The sequence below is a fragment of the Crocodylus porosus genome, unplaced genomic scaffold (assembly GCF_001723895.1).
Source record: "Crocodylus porosus isolate Cpor-Errol unplaced genomic scaffold, CroPor_comp1, whole genome shotgun sequence".
In the NCBI taxonomy this organism is placed as follows: domain Eukaryota; kingdom Metazoa; phylum Chordata; order Crocodylia; family Crocodylidae; genus Crocodylus; species Crocodylus porosus.
In genome coordinates this window covers 8,460,798-8,480,435 of record NW_017728921.1, presented here as the reverse complement: position 1 = coordinate 8,480,435, position 19,638 = coordinate 8,460,798, and the positions used below count along the sequence as shown (strand labels likewise).

The following is a 19,638-nucleotide window of genomic DNA, read 5'->3' as shown; positions in this document are numbered from 1 at the left end:
TTTTCAGATGCAAGTTTGTCCTTCCTTAAAAGAGTTCAGGGTCAGATCCCTCTTGCACTGTATCCTGATTTTCCTCCCCTAAACTGCATACAGTATTATAGCTGGCTGGACTTTATTGGTCAGAGAAGTGATGTCTGTATGCCCAAAGTCACAGCTTTCTCCTCAATAAAAGAATCTGTCAGTCAGCTTCTTAAAGGGCCTGATAACACTCATCAAAATCAGTGAGATCTTTCCACTAAATTCATTTGGGTTTGGATCAGGCCCAGAGTGATTATTATGACAGTAAATTATCTACCACCATCTGCCCTTTTATTTTGTGACCGGGCAGCACGGAGGAGCATTTCCCTAATTCCTCTTCAATAATGTAAAAATATGGTGTGCTATCAAGGATGAATCAACTTTTTTCCATTCTTCCATATTTTCTTGGACGTGAGCACTGGGCGACGGCCTTTCAAACATGCCGTTTTCATTATCCTACTTCAGTTTTAACTCATCATTGCACTTCTTCTTTCATATGCTGTCTATGAGGAGGAGGAGTAGTATTATTAGTAGTATTGCATATATGATAGTGCTCCTCTCTAGACTCTAGAGCTGCGGTGAGCTTTGCTTCAGGATTGGGGCCTTGGGTACCTAACATAAAGATTAATTAAGGGGAGCTTGTCAGGTCTTTAGGCTGACTGGTACCCATCCCAGATTCCTAAAAGTTTTGGACGATTGTTCCCAAATGAAATAATTAAGACTTCATTTTTACTTCCCGTTTTACTGAAATGCTCAAAAATAAAGTCAGGGAGACGTATCGCAATGCTAAGCTGCTATTAATAACATTGGATAAAAATGAAGCATGACAGCAATCCAATCAATGTCAAATCCAGAACATTAGACCTGGTATTGGACTGGAAATTAAAACATCAAATTAAGTAATCCAATTAATAGTAAAAATAAGCAATCCAATACCTTCTGAAGAGGATTCAAAAAAGGTGGCTGTCTGTGCATAAACCCCAAATGGAGAATTTTACCAAGTCAATCAAATGCATGATATGAATGGTTAGTCATCATAATAGTCTAACCAAACTATTATCGCTGCAGCAGTTGGGCTGTAATCTCAGAGGCAATTAATTCTTCCTTGTGAGGCGGTAGTTCTTATGTACCATCTACTCCTTTCCTCCTCCCCTAACATAAATGCTACAACAGGCTTCAACAGAACCGCTCCAGGAGTTTGACAGCCCTTATTTATCAGAATTTACATACGATGATCTCAAAGCTCTTGGGAACTTTAAATGAAGAACATGTCATAATTAATATTGTTGTGAGACAACATTTAGGGCTATTATGCATGGGAAATGTTTCTGTTAGGAGTGTTTCCTGAGTGAATTGTATAGATGTATGTCTTTGCACACGCACATACCCTCGCAAGATCTGAGCTGCAATCATGCAGCTTGAAGTAAGTTGCACGATCACAGATCAGGCCCCACATGTGCAGACCAGATTTGCCGGTGCCAGAAGCTGCACCAGGAACACAATGTAAGTCCAGGAAGGAGAAAGGGAAGTTGGCAGATCTGGGGCGGGTTGACTGGACTGTGGGGGCTGGTGGGTCTGTGGTGGGGGTTGTCCATCTGAGGGTAGGGGTGTTGGGGGTGTTAAAAATAACTTGGTCAGGATGCGGCATTAGGAAAAATGCAGCCCCAAGGCTGGGGCAAATGGCTGGGCTTTCCCAGCCCTAGTTCCAAACTTGTGCAGATGCTCAGTAAATCGGGTGAACCAGTTCTAGACCTAAGTTCACCTCCTCAGGTGGACTAAGTTAGATCTGGCCAGCCATTTTTCCCCTGCTGTAACTTCTCCGAACGTATGTACAGACGGACATTTAGATCGCCTTAACCCTAGTTAGGTCAATCAAAGTATAATGTCTGGATTAGGGGTGTGTGAAATGAGTCCTATTTGATTTGGATTCAGATTCGACTCAAATCAGGGACAGTGCTTTCGTTCATTGATTCAGGTCACTGTCCCCAATTCAATTCGGCTGAATCCAAATCTGAAGATTCAGCGCTGATTTGGAGAATCAGCGATTCGGATGTAGATACAGCTTTAAATGTCTTTTCTACATACCTCGAGGTACTAACATGACTCGTGATCACTGCCATGCTGGGGTGGATGGAGCATCCCACAGGAGTGCAGGGGGGCCCCCCGCATGCTTGGCAGCTAACCCAGAAGTGGACCGAAAGTACTTCTGGCCCACTTCCGGGTCTGCCAGGGAGCACCGCACCTCTGTGACTCAGTGATCAGCTGTGGGGGGACCCTGGGTGCCCCCCCACACCCAGGAGGCACCAGTTGCTGGGCTGGGGGGTGGGGTATGGGTGGCCCCCCAGTGCGCTCCCTGGTGAACTAGGAAGTTTGCCAGAAGTGCTTCTGGCCTGCTTTTGGTCTGCTGCTGAGTGCACTGTGGACCCCCACTCCCCTCTGAGCTCCTGTGGGATGCTCCATGTACCCCAGCATTGCAGTGTTCACAAGCCGTGTTTGGTACCTCGAAGTATGTAGAAGAAACAGTTAAAGCTGTGTCTATGTCCGAATCATTTAATCTGTCTGAATCCATTTGGAGGGTTCCGATTTGATTCGGAGAGATTAAAGGGTCCTCGGATTCGATTCAGATTTGAAGATTTGGCCACTGAATCGAGCCGAATCTCCACCAAATCGAATCAGCAACCAAAGCTTCGCATGGCGTCTAGTCTGCATGTACCCACATGCACGCACAAGCAACACAGCCACGTTTTCTTATGGTTTGATGTATAACTTATTTTGCCCAGGTGATCAGTTTGTAAGACTTCAGAAGACCAGACTTTCCTCTAAAACATGGTTCAGTAACCTACAGTTCATGGACCAGAACCAGTCCATAAAGACTGGATCTTGCCTACAAAGCAGTTGAAGATTCATGGGGAGGACCCCTTCCCCTTGTTAGCCTTATGCTTCCCCTTCACACAGACACTCCACTGGAGACACTGCCGAGGTGGGGAGGTATCTGCATAGTCAGCAGCCAAGAGGTTAACGCTCACCCCATACTGCAACCACTGCCTTGTCACCATTTAATTTACCATTGCTGATTGCTGCTGGCAATGGCCTTTGGTGGCACATGGAGACTGGAGTGAGCAGTCGCTAGTTTTGGAACTTTTCTAACTCCACTTTCAAGCCTCTCTCTCAAAAGTCTTCAGACTAACCTAGTCCCACAAAGTTTGAATGAAGCCATCCTCAGTGAGCCACAGTTTCTAAAAGTCCTACTTCATTCAGCAATTTAAAAAAAAGGCATTTGGAGCATTGCACACGTGTAAGTCTGCAACACCCTTCTATGACACCCCCCTCCCACCCATCCAACCACCTCTCAAAGTAAAAAATAATCTGGATACACTTTGGACGAAGATGATGATGCAGACTTATCTGAATAAAAAGTCTTAAGCTATAATTATGGCACCAGTTTACAGAAGCTTTAATATAAAAATCTTACAGACATATATGACTGGATAAAAAGAGCGCTCAACAGAACCAGTCACTCAGCATTAGGACGTCAGCAAAATAAAAAATTAATTCAAACTAGTGATCACCTCCTCATCCCCAGTGTCTCTTTTCTGTCTTTTCTTTTGCTGTCCTAGAATGAGGTTGTATGTCAAAGAGTTTATTTTTTGGAATCTTATTTCCATAAAGAAAGGCTTATCAGGATGAAATCGTCTTGAACCTTAACATTTACGTTTTTATATAACGTCTAAATTCGTATATACGTTATGTTTAAATATTTTTTATGCACACACGTGTGTGTTTATGTGTGTATATATCTATATCTATCTACCTAAAGATACCCATATGCATATGTTTGGGTAATATAGATACACTAATACCAAAATCTACAAATAAGGAAAGCAATATGTTAACAACCAGGAGACACTATTTCCACTAACCTTAGCAGACAGCAACTTTTTCCTTACCCTGATCTAGACAAGAGAATATAAATTCACCTAGGCAATTTCCTACCCCAACATCCTCCAGCTGTGGTCCATGTATCCTCTAAATATGTTCCATGGTACTGGGGTGTATTTTAGTTTTTTTCCATCTCACTTTCCATAGGCAAGACTGAAATTTGCTTAACTTTTGAAAACTTCTTTTTGTCCAGACACCAGTTACTATATAAATAAAATTTAGACTATTAGGAATGCATTACTTTAACATGCTGTTTTCTTTATTCATTTTTAGGACTAAGGTCAAGTATTACATGGGGAGGGGCATGCTGAGAACTTACTGGAAGTGATTCCTCTTGCTCTTTGTATGTTTGAAGCCATTATCTTCAAAAAGAGGCTAGATAATCACCTAGCCGGGGTCATTTGATCCCAGCACTCTTTCCTGCCCATGGCGGGGGGTCGGACTCGATCTGCTCAGGTCCCTGCCGACCCAACCAACTATCAGGTATGAAACTCTTCAGGATGGATGGCAGTTAAATATTGAAGCAAGTGTTACCAAGTTGTTTGCCTCGGTAGTTCATTTTATAAACTCTACAGACTCGATTTGCATATTGTTTAATTACTCTTAAAAATCGGAGATCCGATCACATGAATGCAAAGGTGGCAATGTTAATTAACTTGAGATTCGGTGCTTTTGTGTTTCTGATAGTTTTACATGGATCAGAAAATAGTGTTAATAAAGCTAACTTACTGTGACAGGTGTAATTTCACGGATTAGGGAGACACTTGTGCAAGTGACAAACTGAACCCGGATGCCTCAGCATTTCTTTATCTAAGTTTTGAAATATATCACTCATTTTATTTGGAGAGGTGTTGGCACTAAAAGCTTATCATAACGGGATTAACATATAAATATTATCACAGCCAGCAGGATGTTTCTGACTGAATATTAACAGCAAATATTATGAGTCTGTATCAGAATCACTAATGAAGGCCATCTGTCGAGTATCATTTGGCATTCTCCGTGCCCTGCTCATCATGGACTTGTGACAGATTAATGGTGAAACACCCACAGATTTTTTTCCCCCGATTACTCAGATTTTTGCCTTATGCCATAATAAGTGTGCAACTAAATCCTGACTTCTGAGAAAACGAAGTGAGGTAATACTTGTGACGTTTGTACTGCCTTTACGTAATGAATCTTTGGGAAACACCTACCATTCCTCTCTTTCCACCTAGGTGGTCACCATAGTTTATAGAAACAACACACTCCATGAATTTCATGGGGACTCGAATGTTTTAACATGGGGAAACCTTATCTATCAACTGAATCGAGTAAATAGGCATTTATTTATTTATTTTTGCTATCATTAGGTTTCTGTGCTATCATTCATCAGGCATAATCTGCCCAGACAAATAGGAGGGGACTCGGAGGATGAAGACATAATAGTAGTTCAAGGCTTTTTGGTAAATCCAGTATCTTTTATTAGATCAACTCAAATAGTTGGAAAAAACTCCTCCTTGCGAGCTTTCAGGCACCGACCCCCTTCATCAGGCTGAGGAAGTATCTGCAGTTGGTCTGTGCTCTTCTTTGAGCAGGTCTAGAGTTGCCTCTGCATCTAACCAGAAGACGGGTATTTCTGCAGCTGTGCCGTGACGGATATGCCTGGAGCCCAAGACATCTGGCTTTTATTCTCTGGAGACTTCCTGTTTGTCTTTGCTTTGTCAGCAGGGGACCAGAGTTTTAAAAATAAATACATGTTTAAAGGCTGAGCGGGATTTTGGGGGGCACCTCGCTCCTCCTGATTTCACCTTTTAAGGTTCTGGCTTTCTGGTTCTCAATTTCCCATCTATAAAATGTGGTTACCAGCATAGTCCTAAAACACAGAGGTGTTGGGAGTACCTTGAAGATGGTGAGGCCTTCTGATACTATGGTAAGGGGAGAAGTAAAATTAAAATAGCAAGACACAAGTCAGTCTTGGTGCTTTACGCTGTCCTGTTCCTATTAAAATTAAGGACCATTAAGCATTTTCAATTACAGATACTCTGCATAGCGTAGGATATTTTTCCATACTCAGAAGGGATTCAAATTCATTTATCCACCTAAGTAAAGAAACCCAAACAGGAATAGTGAAAGCTTGGATCTTTTGAAGCAGAACCTCAAAGTCTGGATCCGGCTATTTTAACTTTCTCCATCCCCACATTTCATGGCAGCTTAGCATGGGCAGGCTTGGTCCTGAGATTTCTAATACTCTATAATCATCATTACATTGGCTAGGTTGCCAAGGTAGCATTTTCAAGGAATTTTTGCCCCTTGCACTCCGGAGGTATAATCCTCCGCTATAAAGGAGTGCCGGCGAAACCCTGCTATGATAGAAGTGAAGTGAGAATCTGGCTCATTAACCATTGACAAGTCTGTGAGCCTAATTCTGCTTTCAGCTGCACGTGTGTGAAGAGGACGGAAGTGAAATATTCATACGTAAGTCCTCTTAAATTAATAGTCGACGGCAATGCTTCCTTGCGTGAAGCCAGGGGCTGTGCCTGTGTCCCGCATTTCCCAGGGAAATGTATTCCCTTCTGCCAGGTTTAACTCTTCTCAACGGTTTTACTTGAGTGTGAAACCAAATAAATATTAGCTGGGGACAAGGAAGGAGGAACATGTGGTAACCTTCCCTTGGGCTTGCCCACGTAATCATTCATTGTTATTATGTATACGTGTACCGGTATGTTTAGTACTCTGTATTTCTCATTTTCTACCCAAGTATGGAACCTCCCATGAAATTATGTAACATCTAGGTTTGGTGTTACCACTGCAACGAGTTACTGCCTCGTTCTTTTACTTGTTGCAGCTGCCATTATGTTTGATAGACTCTCAAGAGTGCTATAATCCTAAAATACAGCACGGCTTTCTTTGCTGAAAAAACAAAAAGCAACACATTGGATATAAATAACAGTCTAATAGCCACAATAATTGTGTTGTTTGGCTTGCTGGTGTTCATCAATGCACTTCGTAAGTGTGGCCGTGTGTTAGAGATCACCCATAATTTGGGTTTTGGCGGGGGGGTTTCTCCTTGTGATCTGTGTTTTCACATATCCATGCAAGCCAACTGTATTTTTCTGCGAGGGAAGATAAAGCTATCTGCTCAATGGAATTACAAAAAATGCATACCCCAGCTAAAAAATACCGGGTGTAATATGCTCCTTCCTTTCATGAATCATGTGTGCTCCAGCTTGCCGTAAGATAAATGACGGAGATTGAAATTGCGGCAAGAAGATAGTTCTGTGAGCTTCATCAGTTTTTAACTAAAAATACCTGACAAGATATTGCAGTAGTAATACCGGTAATGGGAAGATGGTGTATGTCGGTAATTACATGGCAGCCCAAGAGGACTTTTTTCACGTGAAGCAGAGCTCCGTGCGTGTTTATTCCAATTTGCATTCTTTTTTCAAGTAACAGAGTTTCAGTATTGCTTTCCTGCTTTTTGGAGCGCTCAGCGGACGGCTCCAAGCACATACCCACCCGCTGCTTGACACATGGACCAAAGTCTCCGTTTCCCTGCACCTTGTGTGGTCCTTCTCACGAGAGCAAAGTAAACTGAGACTGCTGCTATTCTGACTGACAGGGTTGTTGGCTGTAACCGTGTTGGTCTAAGGACACAGGCAGACGAGGTTCTTTGGAGAGGTCTGATCTGAACTACGGCGTTGCAAACATTTTGACTTGGGTTACATGTATTTTGCATTGGCTAGAACAGGTGCAGGGAAATGGTCACTTCATTTCACTTTTGCATATATTGCCGTATAATTTTCTGAAGGTAAGTTTGGGTTACATCCCACTGAAGCTGATAGGCTGGAATAAGTGCGTAACCGAAAGCTAAAACAAAGCGAACACCACCCAAAACGGAGCACGTGGCATGGCTCGAGTAGGTGAACCCTGGGGCTCAAATGGTCTCCCTAGAGAGAGATACAGTAAACACGAAGGTCAGGGCTTTGATTGATGGAGCTGTTGGTTTCTATTAATGAGAGAGCAGAGCCGCAGAAACAAATGCAGAGAAGGAGCAGAAAGACAAGGGGATGTCTTGAGACGAACTGAGATTATAGCCCTGAGGAAGAGCCTGAAGATAGGGACTGAGCATTCGCTAAAAGAGGCTGGGAATGTAAATAGTCGGCAAAGAAAGTTTTCCGAGGACACGGTTGCAGTCAGACACCGGAAAATGGGACTCCATCCTCAATTTCTTCTCCTAAGTGGAACAATCTGCAAAAGTTTAAAAAAGACCCCCCCCCATTTAAGTCAAAAAGAGACAGCAGTAGACTCAGCTGACCAGGGACTTTATTTCCAGCACTTCACATCTTCCAGTCTTGCTTACATCTGATGGTCCAAGCATGGCAGGGACCAGCTCTCACATTTTATGCAATCTGTATTTTGTCGTATTCATTTCTTCTTAAATTGATGGAATATATGATGAAAGCATGCATACGTTTATTAGAGCAGGGTTTTCACATGACAGCAATTTTGATGCCTTGATTTTTTTTTATTAATTTTTTTTCATCTTGAAATGTTACCAGGACCTGACTTTTGCTAGGCCATTAGGCCAATTTAAAGTTTCTTAAGCTGAGCAATGTAGACCTGAGGCATTTAAAATTACCACTCCTTTTTCCTTTATACTGTCTACACAATGTTAATATATTGGAGAAATAGGCTGTACCATTGAGGTACAAATGAAAGAGGAAGAAAATAAATGTATTAACCAATGACTAGTAGATAGAATTTATTAGGGAACTTTTTCACCTGTTTATTTCAAAGAGACTCATCCATTTAAAAAAAAAAAAAAAGATACCAGGAAAAAAATGCTTCGAAGACTTGCAGACAATTTCCTGACATCTTGGAGGTGGACCCTGTTTCAGTATCTTTGACCTTTATGTAAATCCGGTACTACCAGGCACTTCAGCTGCTCTTACGAAGGCAAAGTTTCTTTTTAATCTTAACTGAACTTTAAGGTTCTCCATAGGAAAAAGGCCAATGTCTTTGTTTGGGAGCGGGGCGTTATTAGACACGGGGAATTAAATGACAACGAGTGTTGAATTGATGTCTTGGAAGCATTCTGGACAAAAGAAGTGAGGGGGTTTTTTTCTTCATTTCTTCACGGCGATACTCTTTTCCAGTTGAAAATTCATAACACGTTTTTATAGAACTGCCATCTCCAAACAGCCTGCAAATAATGATACAAATGGATTATTTAACTGGTAGTCAGAAGCCAGCGTTTCATCGTGGTCCTTGTTGTCAGGAGTCCCGCAATACAAGGACAACAGAGCAGCTGTTATAAAAGTCTTACATCCCACTTCTGCAGGCCTTGGAGAAGTTGGTTTAGTTTCGTGTCTCTTCCATGGCCTCAGAAAGCAGGGACTTAAAGGCACTTTTGTGCCAGTTGTCTCCATCCATGCTTGTAATGCAAGAACGGACCAGCTGAGAAGTGGCCCCAGAGCCTTTGCTTTGCTGGCCATGATTAAAAAGCATTCCTGCCTTCCATGACTTTGCAAATATGTGGCAGCCGTGTAAATGAGGGTCCTGATTGAAAGCACAACAGATCAATCCTGACTCCTTCCTGATGTAAGAAGGTGGATGAGGCTCTGTCTTCTGTATTTAGTGCGACACACTAGTTGAATGGGTTGCTGTGCCCAGCTGTATAGAAAATAAGTCAGATGAACAACTGGACAGCAAGGCAGTCTTGCCTTGGCCCGATAAATCCCTAAATAGTCTGGTGCTAGATGATGATCTGCTTCCCCTCCCGCATTTTCATTCCTGGAAACCTCCACCCCCGCCCCCCACACTCCTCACTGCCTCCACAGCTGTATATCAGACATCTCTGAAAACAAAATTGCACATCACATAACATGTCAGAGTGAAAGATAACCTGAAAGAGAATCTGTTTAGTTAAGTTTGGACTAGTTCCATATTTCACACACGGCGAGCGGCATCAGGCTAACCTCTCCTAACCTCATTTCAGCCGTGACCCAGGGTGGGGTTTTACGCAGAAGGAATTTTGGCTGGAGGCAGCCTGTGCAGCGCTTGTAAAGAGAGATGAATTTAATTTCCTGTCCTATCTCATCTGAAAAGAAAGAATCACAGGCGGGATTTTTTATCAGTTAAAACCCCCCCCAAAAAAACCTCTATATATTTTTGGATTAAATTTTATTGATTTGGGTATGAAACTAACAGAAAACAGGGATAGAAAAAAGTGCTACATACTTCTGTGCGCCAAAGAAATCAGACATATACAGTCAGATATGGAATGAGTCTTGCATTACACTGTATTAAAGGAATCGGCTCAGAAATTGAGAAGTGGAGTACTAATGCCATCATAATTATCCGGTAGTACTTCAGGAGGTAGAGGTCTGTGATGTAAATCTTAAAGGTCCTTGGTTGAAACTATACTGATAAGCTGTTTGCCAGAAAAGATGCATGTGATTGTATACTTAAAGATAATATCATAACACATACACGGAGGGAGATGGAATTAAGGTTGCCTGGGTAATTTTGATCCCGCTATTTAACATTTACATGGCATGTGGACTTCTTTGTGACACAGCCTGTTGATAAACAGGTTTATTTCCACTAAATGCTTGAGTTCAAATTCCTCTGTGAAATAGTAGAGCCTAGGAACTCCACTGTATGAATTTCAGAGCTTGGCAATTTAGGCCTCATACATGGATTTCGCAGTAAGTTAGACTGGACAAGCAGCCCCTTTATCAACTTATCTGAGAGGGTCTTGTCATGCACAAGGACTTACTAATCCTCACCTGTAAAATGGGCACTGCTTTATTTGAAGGGAATATTCTAACCCTAAGTAAGTTGCCTAAGGCTGCACGTCCGTGTCAGTGGCAGAGATGGCAGTAGATCAGATCCCAGAAATGTTGACCCCCAGAACCCTTTTCCCATACTGTACCTTTCTGCTCGCTCGCCTATAGAAAAGCGTCCCCTTTTCTATCCTGGGCACAAGTAACAAATGGACTTTTCCAACAGTTTGGAGATATTCATGCATATTTAGCTTCCTTATTTTTATCCGGGTGTTATCCAGTGTAATAACTATCATTCAATGTTGAGGGAGAAGGATTTCTCCAAGGAACTTTCAAGACTCATCATCGCCATGCCCTCTCTGTGTTATGGTAGTAGTTATATTTGTGGCCTTCCAGGTTTTTATAGCCACGGGGCTCTTAACAGCTCTAGTGGGACAGGAACAGTTTACCATTTATTAAAAAGAAAAAGAGCAGCCTATGGAAAACTTAATATTAAATGCAAGGATGCGATGTCACGTTAAAGTATCTGTAATTGCGCTGGGGTTTTCTTTTGCTTGGAGTAAATCCCACAGGAAATCATTTTAATTACTTTGTGAGTTAGAAGCAGGAAGGTGCCAGCGTTTCTTAGAGCGTGAGCTGGGGCTGGGAATACACTTGCTGTTGGTGGTAGATGGGGATTCCCACTTTTTGGGTAAGGACATTATCAGAAATTAATTTTTCTTTATTACTCAGCACAGGCTGCTGCACAAATTAGAAGGTGAGCATAAGTGTGCAGTATAGTCTGCTATTTATCTAGGCTTTAAAGTATTCCTATTTAAATTCTAGCCACAGGCACAAAGATGAAAAGCAGTGAACATTGTTACTTATGTCATGTTGAGTTTTCTGATGACTTTGTCTCTTAATGAATAGTCCTATGGATAACAGAAACATCCAGAGTTTCTATATAACTGCAGGTTAAAGGAGTTGCTTTGGGAGAGATATAAACTCTTGAGATTTGGCCTAACCCACCCTCTAAGTAATGGGGTCAGAAGGAGGCTTTCCCCATTTATCTTTGATACACTTACCCCGTTGAATGCGTTTCTCATCGCAAGGCCCCTCCACCAGTTAATGTGAGGTTGGGCTGTGCTGTCATCCTGATTTTGCAGCTTAAGACCCGGGGCACAGAAATGCTAAGGGCTAAGATCCAGAACGTAGGTGCCGCAAAGCTGAGCATGGCGATGCATAACTTTCAGGCCTGTGGACCCCTAGGGCCCAGTAGGAAAATCCTGCAAATGGGGGAAGAGAGGGAGCGGAGATTATGCCAGCTCGGGTGCCTTTCTCACTACTACGACGAAGTATCTTCCTTCCCTTGGGATTCACATCCCAGGAGCCTCTCCTGGAGGTAGGTGTTCATGCCTTTCATTCAGATGCCAAGCCTGGGTTCTGCAAGCCTTCCTGGAAGAGGCTGTGGCCCTCATTTTCCTGGAAGCTCGGTGTCTAGAGTATGTGCCCGGGATATGGGAGACCCAGGTCCGATTCCCACCTCGGCCTGAACGGGTGGGGGCTGGGGCATCTGCATAGAGCCGTCTGTCGCCCAGATGGGTATGTGGAGGTTGCGTGGATGAAATGTGTTAGGTGATTTATTCTTTCCTCCCTACCGCCCCTCTTTCAGCTTGCCTGCAATAACGAGCAGTGCTCGTGCCCTTCCCATCTCCTCAGTCTTTGCGAATGAGTTCCAGCTGTAGGTGTCAGCTGAAATATGAGTTTTCTTACAGTCGGCCGAACCTGTTCTCAATTTGCACCTTTTCATTAAGGTCTGGATCCTTTATATTGAATTCCAGCCTTCTGTAGCTTTATGAGTCCAGTGCTTTATGTATGATGTTCTGCCAGAATTTGAGCATGGGATTGCAGAGGAAAAGGTGCTACCTAATAATTTATACAGAATTACTTTTTTTTTTTTTTTTTTTTTTTAAACATAGGATGTAGGAGGGTGGAAGAAAACCATATACCCAATGTGTAAAGTAAAAAAGTCAAGGGTACGATTCTGTGACAAGCAACTAGAATTGTTAAAGCCGTATTTGATTTGCTAATTAATCGCCTGTAACTTTCATGCGTCTCCATGCACATGAGATTCGTAGATTCCTAGAGGCTGGAAGGGTCTTGTAGATCTTCGGGTCTAGTCCCCCTGCACTAGGCAGGAAAATACAACAGGGGTCAAGTGACCCCAGCAAAGTGACTGTCCACTCTGCTCTTGAGGATATTCTCTTACATTATAGTACATTTTCCAAGGTAGACATTTTGGATCAGAATTTTGCCCAGAGGGTGATCAAGTCTTGTTTTAGGTGCTCGTGTGCCCCTTTGGAGCTGGCCCAGAGAGAGCAAGACCAAGGCTGGAAAGGGAGGCTGTTGTATAGTACATAAATGAACCTAGGGCTCACTCCTCACCATTGGACCACCCTGCCTTTTATCCTCATTTCTTGCTACTTGCAAGCTCAGTTTTCAAAAAGTTGCATCCAGCCTGTCTCTCCATCCCATCCCACCCCCTGCTGTCATCTGCTCATTTTGGTCCCTCAGTCTTGTATTTCCATACACATACGATAAATCAGCACCTGGAGTGTGCCACCCACCGCACATCCAGCGTGTTCAAGGACTCATGAAACAAAACTAAAGAAGCAGCTGTGCAGGTAAGCTAAAGGCATCTTGAACAGCGAGTGTCCGTGGAGTCACTCCAGTTTATACATCAATGGAGTTATGCTAATTCACCGGCTAAGGATTGGGCTCAGTGATCTGTGAAACAGAAACCATTGGGATGACGAATGCTCCACAATACATGGGAAGAAAGGTGAGTGCAGTGGCAAGAGACAGGAGGTTACTGCTTGGGACTGCTGCTGCTTTTTGTGGGCAATCTTATGGCATCCAAATTAAGTTAAAATAGCGACAGCCTTCCTACCAAGAATGGCAGCTGCCACCATCCTGTTGCTTTGGGATTGGGTCAGTTCCTCAAGATGTGCAACCAACAAAGCTACACTGGCCTTCAAAGACTGCATTTCTTTGGAAAGAATATACCACAGTCCTCTAGTCTATGTCTCCTTGCAGGCTTCCCACAACGCTCTTTCTAAAGACAGCCATTACCACGTGGCCGTCTAGGGCCTTGCGGCAGGACTGTGCGAGCTCGTGGAGAGATTGTAAATTCCCCGTCAATCCCGAGAAGCTCCTTTGTGTTGCCTGTCATCATCCTTATCTAATCCTACCAGTCCGCATACCACATTTCTGCTTGTCTTCTCTCGGTCGGGGGACTCATACTCAATTTCCAAAGTGTCATATTAGCATCTTCATAGTGTAAATGCCCATTTCCTTCTTTTCTAACCACCTTAATTCTCAAGTCAGGATGTCAAGGGAATGGCACAGATTGGCTCTCCGTGGCGTGGCAGGGCCAAATCTTGCAGACATCTATGAGTGTACTTCAACAGACAGAGCCCCTTGAAATCAAATTTAAATGTGTACATGAATGGTTTATGGGTTCAAGGGCCTATGGCCCTGGTGCACGGCTACAAAATATACGGTCATCCCCAGAAACAGTTCGCTACACGTGAAAATACATGTTTTCGTGCACAAATGGGTACTTTTGTAAGAGCCGCTAATAAGTTCTTTGGCACATTTGGCATGTGTTTAGACATATTCTTCTCATGCTGTTACATCTTTGTAGATGAGTGTCTGAATATATCACATCAGAGCTGGATCCTAACACAGTCAGCATCTCCGCCTCACAATGCTTTTGACATATATTCTGATAGGACAATTTGGGCACTTATTTTTAAAAAAATGTAGTCCATAAGCCAAGGTTATTAAACTTGGATTCCTACAACTAGCTTCCGAAATCCATAACCATTTCTCTTAGTGAAAATGGCCTACTTTTCAAAGGTGCCAAGCGCTCGCAGCACTTGTTGCCCTTAGCCATTTCATTCTAAATATTTGTTCATGGTGACTCGAATTGTACCGCATCTTCCAGATACTCCACTAAGTCACCAAATGATCAGCACCTTGGCCAATAAGGATGTGCTGTATACTGTGCAGCATGCTTCGCAGGTGTGGTACGACTGTAAGGTGTATTTTACAAGTTTTGCTTCTAGTTCTGGGACTCATGGGCAAAGTAATATATTCCCCATCCTATCCCCATCTCCCCCTCCCTAAACTCCTTGGAAATGGCTTATTAGTTTCAGTTAAAACTTACCTCCAAAATTCAGCTTCTGACATTGAACATTTCAGCCTGAATAGTTCATTTGGAAAGATTACAAGCACCTGAACACAAGAGTCATGTGGGGCAATCTTAACTGACCTACCTATAATACACACACATATCTCATAGCTCCATTTCTCATTAAACAGTTAAACATGTATATTTGGGGTACGTGGTGTGTGTTTGTACATCCTTTCTGAGCACCTGGAAGGCTGAATTTCAGTTGATGTTACACACACACTTTGGGATATATTGTATAAATGTATGCAGGCTGCCAGGAGGAGGGATGTGTGTATTCAGCACTTACGTTATATTTTATTTTACTGAGAAATAAAATCAACCCTGATTCAATTTGTAGGAATCTTGAAAAGAATTATTACTTCCCAACGAGAAATTGCTATTTATTCAAAAACAAGATTTTGTCCTCATAAACTACATCTAAGTAAATCTTGCTTGCAGAGATACTAAGCAGCAAATGATTTTGAGTTTAGATGTCTCTGGCACATGGGGATAAATGTACAATTTTGCTAATGCTGCCTAGAAACTCAGCCGTTTGAAATGTTTAGCATTTAAAATAGTTATTATAGAAGCAATACTTTCCTGTTTACTTTTGGACTTGGTTTTCGTCTTCCTCATTATGCTTATATAACACTATAGTAAAAAAAAAATCCTATTTGAATGATAAAGGATTAGTCTTGTTTATGAGAGGTATGTTTCTTCTGCTTATTGCCATTATAAGAAATAAAGATCTGATGCAACAACTGTAATCACATCTTATAATCAAGCAGAAGGAAATTCTTCGTGTGATCATTCAGGTGCTTCTTTAGACAGAAGGAAGAAAGAAAAGAGTATAAGTTGCTGTACAGATACCAGACAGGTGAAACCTCCAGTGGGGGAAATGGACTAAATATAGACATTGGACTATAGACAAATGGACTAAATAATAATATCCTGAACTAAGTATAGACATTGGATTCATGGCACATTATAACCTGCCTGCCATCTGATAACCCCGAGTACCTTCTCTCTATTTTACCAGCTAAATCTGTCACCAGGTCAACATTCCCCCTTCCCACCTCCACCTCCCACCTACCTGTCTCACACCTGTTGTCTCCCATGGCCTCTGATCCTCACTGCCACACTTGTATTTTCACAGACCTGCATGTTGCATATTGGCTTCTATTCCATCCAGGAGACCACAAAACAACAGCAGACTCTCCTGGTGCCTGTAGAAGGGTGTTTGTGCCTGACAAATTTGCAAAGATCAATTTTTTCCAACTATTTAATTAGTCTAATAAATGGTATCACATTTACCCAAAGAACCTTGTCTGCCAGTGAGGGAAAGGAGTCATTTGGGTTTGCCTTAGAGGAACATAACTAGAGATTATTCAGATGCCTGATTCCTGCACCGGTGATGGCTTTGGTCTTCTAGGATGAAGGATGGAGATGAAGTGCTGGCTGCCACCCTTTTCAGAGAGGGGATAGGGGAGAAGTATGCACACAAGGGAATGCCTTTGGATCCCATGACTGCACAACACATATGCTAGAAAGCTGCGGTATAATACAGCGCTTGCAGTATTGCTTCCAGATACGTAATTCAGAGGATTTTTGTGCTTAATTAATCAATCATTTGAAGAGAAGAGTCATTGCTGAGATTAAAACCTTAGACTTCAGCTTCCCAAAGGACAGCTTTGCTATTGGGCTACACCAAACTAAATAGTTGGGCCACTGAATACTTCAGTCCAACTCGTTAGAAAAAGAACTAATCCCTGTGCATGCAATTAAGGGATTTTCCAAAGCTGCAGCTGTATGGGGCTGCTGGCTAGGGCCTACCCTAGGTTAGGCACTGGACATGTGTTGCGGGATCTTGTACCTTGGGCTGTCAAGAAATTCAGTGCCTATCGAGAGCTAAAAAAAGCAGTGACAGAAGAAAAGACTGCTGTTACCTATCCTGTTTTCAACCCTTGCCAGGACCTTTCACCCTTAGAATTTATTGTGGTGGTGAGATGAATATACTAGTACCAAAATCTTAGCTAGCACTTGTCATCAGACCATCTAGAGGCACTGACACAGGAAGCCAGAACCTGTATTCCACTTTTTCAAGTACAGAAACTGAGGCAGGACGTGAATGGCACTTGCCCAAGGTCACCCAAGCAGGCCAGAGGCAGAGCTGCACCACTGAGTCTGTCCTCTCTGGTTCCTTCCTACTGCAGAGACTCTCACAGACGGTGTTTCTGTCTCTAACCCTGTATATTTTTAAGGACAAGGAAAAGGTGATAGACCAAGGGGCTAGAGAGCTTTGTTAGACCTCTGCTAATGCATACACTTGTTAAGTGTGATAGGTGACAAGTTAAAGCCAGAAGGGAATGGTAGGGGAATACTGCACTGCTGATGGACCAGGAAAGGAGTGCTGATGACACGGGGCATGAGGTTCAGGACTGGAGCATGCATGACCCTGATAGAGAAGCAATGAGGCACTAATATCCTAGTTAAAGTAGATGCGCTGTTGAGACTGGCCTGCTTTCTTCTGCTGAAATCAGGGCAATTACTAGCTGCAGCTCAGCCTGCTTTATGGAAGGTTAACCATAGCAATTTGAGTAATCATCTCCCAAAGAAAAAAAGCCAATTCTAATTATCATTATTTGAACATCTGGCCATGAGAGGGATTTTTTTTTAAATGCATTTTTGTATAACAAGTTTTGCAGCAACTGTAGCTGCTGAGGTGTTGAGGAGCAAATGCATGGATTTTAACCTGTGATAAATGCAGTGATTTGGGTGCGTGTGTGTCTGCAGAAATCTGTTCCAAAATTAGGAAGTCAATTCGTCTGTTAAGCCAGGGGACTAGGAATCACTCCCTACCCTCTGAAAATTAGCAATGAAACAAGGCACATTGAACTCGCATGTTGCTTTACACCTTCAGGGCAGCAGTTGGAGCCAAGATGGATAATATTTCTCTAGGTTGTCACAGTACTTTCACAAGGGGAAAAAGAAGCAGGGCAGGGGCAGAGGTAAGGGGAACGGTTATGGGGGAGAGGGAAATGACTTGATTTGCTCTCAAAATGAAATAACTATCTGCACTTTTTAAACCGTCCAGAAGATTAAAGGCCACTTCAAACAGCCTAGCACGGCAGGCTTTAATTTATTCTGTTCAGTATTTCTCTTGCTTGTCACAAAACCAAAGGATTAAAGCTGGCAGAGCCGTGTGCCCTGTTGAAAGTTGCCGTCGCTTAAGAGAAGCATGTTCTTGGGAGGAAGAGTCCACGGGGCAAATTTATCGAGCAATACAGCTTAAGAAAACCCTGAAGATGAACATGGGAGTGAGTTCATGCATTAGGTGTTCTTTTGGCACTGCTTGGGTAATATTTAACATTACAGTGTGTGCAAGGGTTGTGGGGGGGGGGTGTATTTTACAGTGGCAGAGCACAGAAGCTAGGGAAAAGGCTGATCTGATTTCTGAGATATTGAGCATATTTGTGCAGTGGTATGGACCCTTGGGAGCATGGTCTTCAACAGGACTTCAGCTGCCCAGTACTTGATCCAGAAGTTTTCTGCAGACCTACAAAACTGGCCTGCTGTTGACTACATCACTTATGATGGATTTTTTACACTTTACACAAAACAGGAAACACAGAAGTCATAGTGAATGGCTCTCATAATGTCGGGTGCTGTGAATATTTCCAATTCTGTGCATGCCGTTCTCATCGGGATGCAGTCTCTTATATCAGTCACTCATATCCATCAAACTTCAGTCACCAAAGACTGCGATGATTGTAAAGGACTTAATTCTGAAGCCACTAAAGTCAATGAGTATGCCATTGATTTCAGCAGGAGCAGAATTGCCCCTTGCTTTGAAGACAGTTATTGCAAATAGGCACAGTTGATAAAGCACAAAAGCAACCAATGAATAAGGTCCCGGCATCATGAGACAAGACAACAAAAAGATATAACCAGGCCGAGATAACATGTGATACTACTCCATTTACTTTAATGAAGTTAGACATGGGATGAATTGGATCCTGTAGGTGCATCGACACAAGCATGCACACGTGTGCTTTGTGGCACCTCGGAGGCTTTTTAAGGTGCCGCAAAAAGCACCCTGTGCGTGTAATTTGGTTCTCGGAGCCAAATTTAGAAATCCTGGTGTGTGTGTATCTATATCTATATCTATATCTATAGCTATAAAGCATGCCAAAAAAACAAAAAAGCAAGGCAGCGTACATGGTGGCAAGCGTGTGCCATCCGAAACAGGAGCTGGCCAGCCAGAGCCATGCTCCAGCTGCTGGCCAGGCTCTGAGTGCCCAAATTGCTGCCACTGCAGCTCCGGGAGGCCCCCGGGACCCCAGGTAAGTCTGCTGGAGCCAGCCCAAGTGCTGGCCTCAGCCTCCCCTACCCCATTTAGGGCAATATGCCTCATGCTAGAGTGTGTATGCAGGGGTGTTCCCCAGGGACAACTAGCAGTGACACAAATATGTGCTCCTGCTAGTTGTCCCTGGGGAAATGTATGTACATGCTCCTCTGGACTCGCCCTTTAAGTCCAAACTCCAAAGGAGTTCTTTGTTGCATAGCCAGAGCAAGTTTAATATGACATAAGTTCATTTAAACCAACACCATAAGAAACATGACTCTGACCCACTAGGAGCTAATATATCACTAAGTATCTTACAACTGAAGTCGCCAAATCATGGTCATTTTGTA

At 42.9% G+C, this 19,638-nt stretch overlaps 1 protein-coding gene across 1 annotated transcript in view; it reads left to right on the top strand.

The window, feature by feature from the left end:
- The window catches only part of TMEM132D (transmembrane protein 132D), a 287,698-nt gene that overhangs the window by 79,165 nt on the left and 188,895 nt on the right, over positions 1-19,638 (top strand). The gene's annotated exons all lie outside the window — the stretch shown is intronic.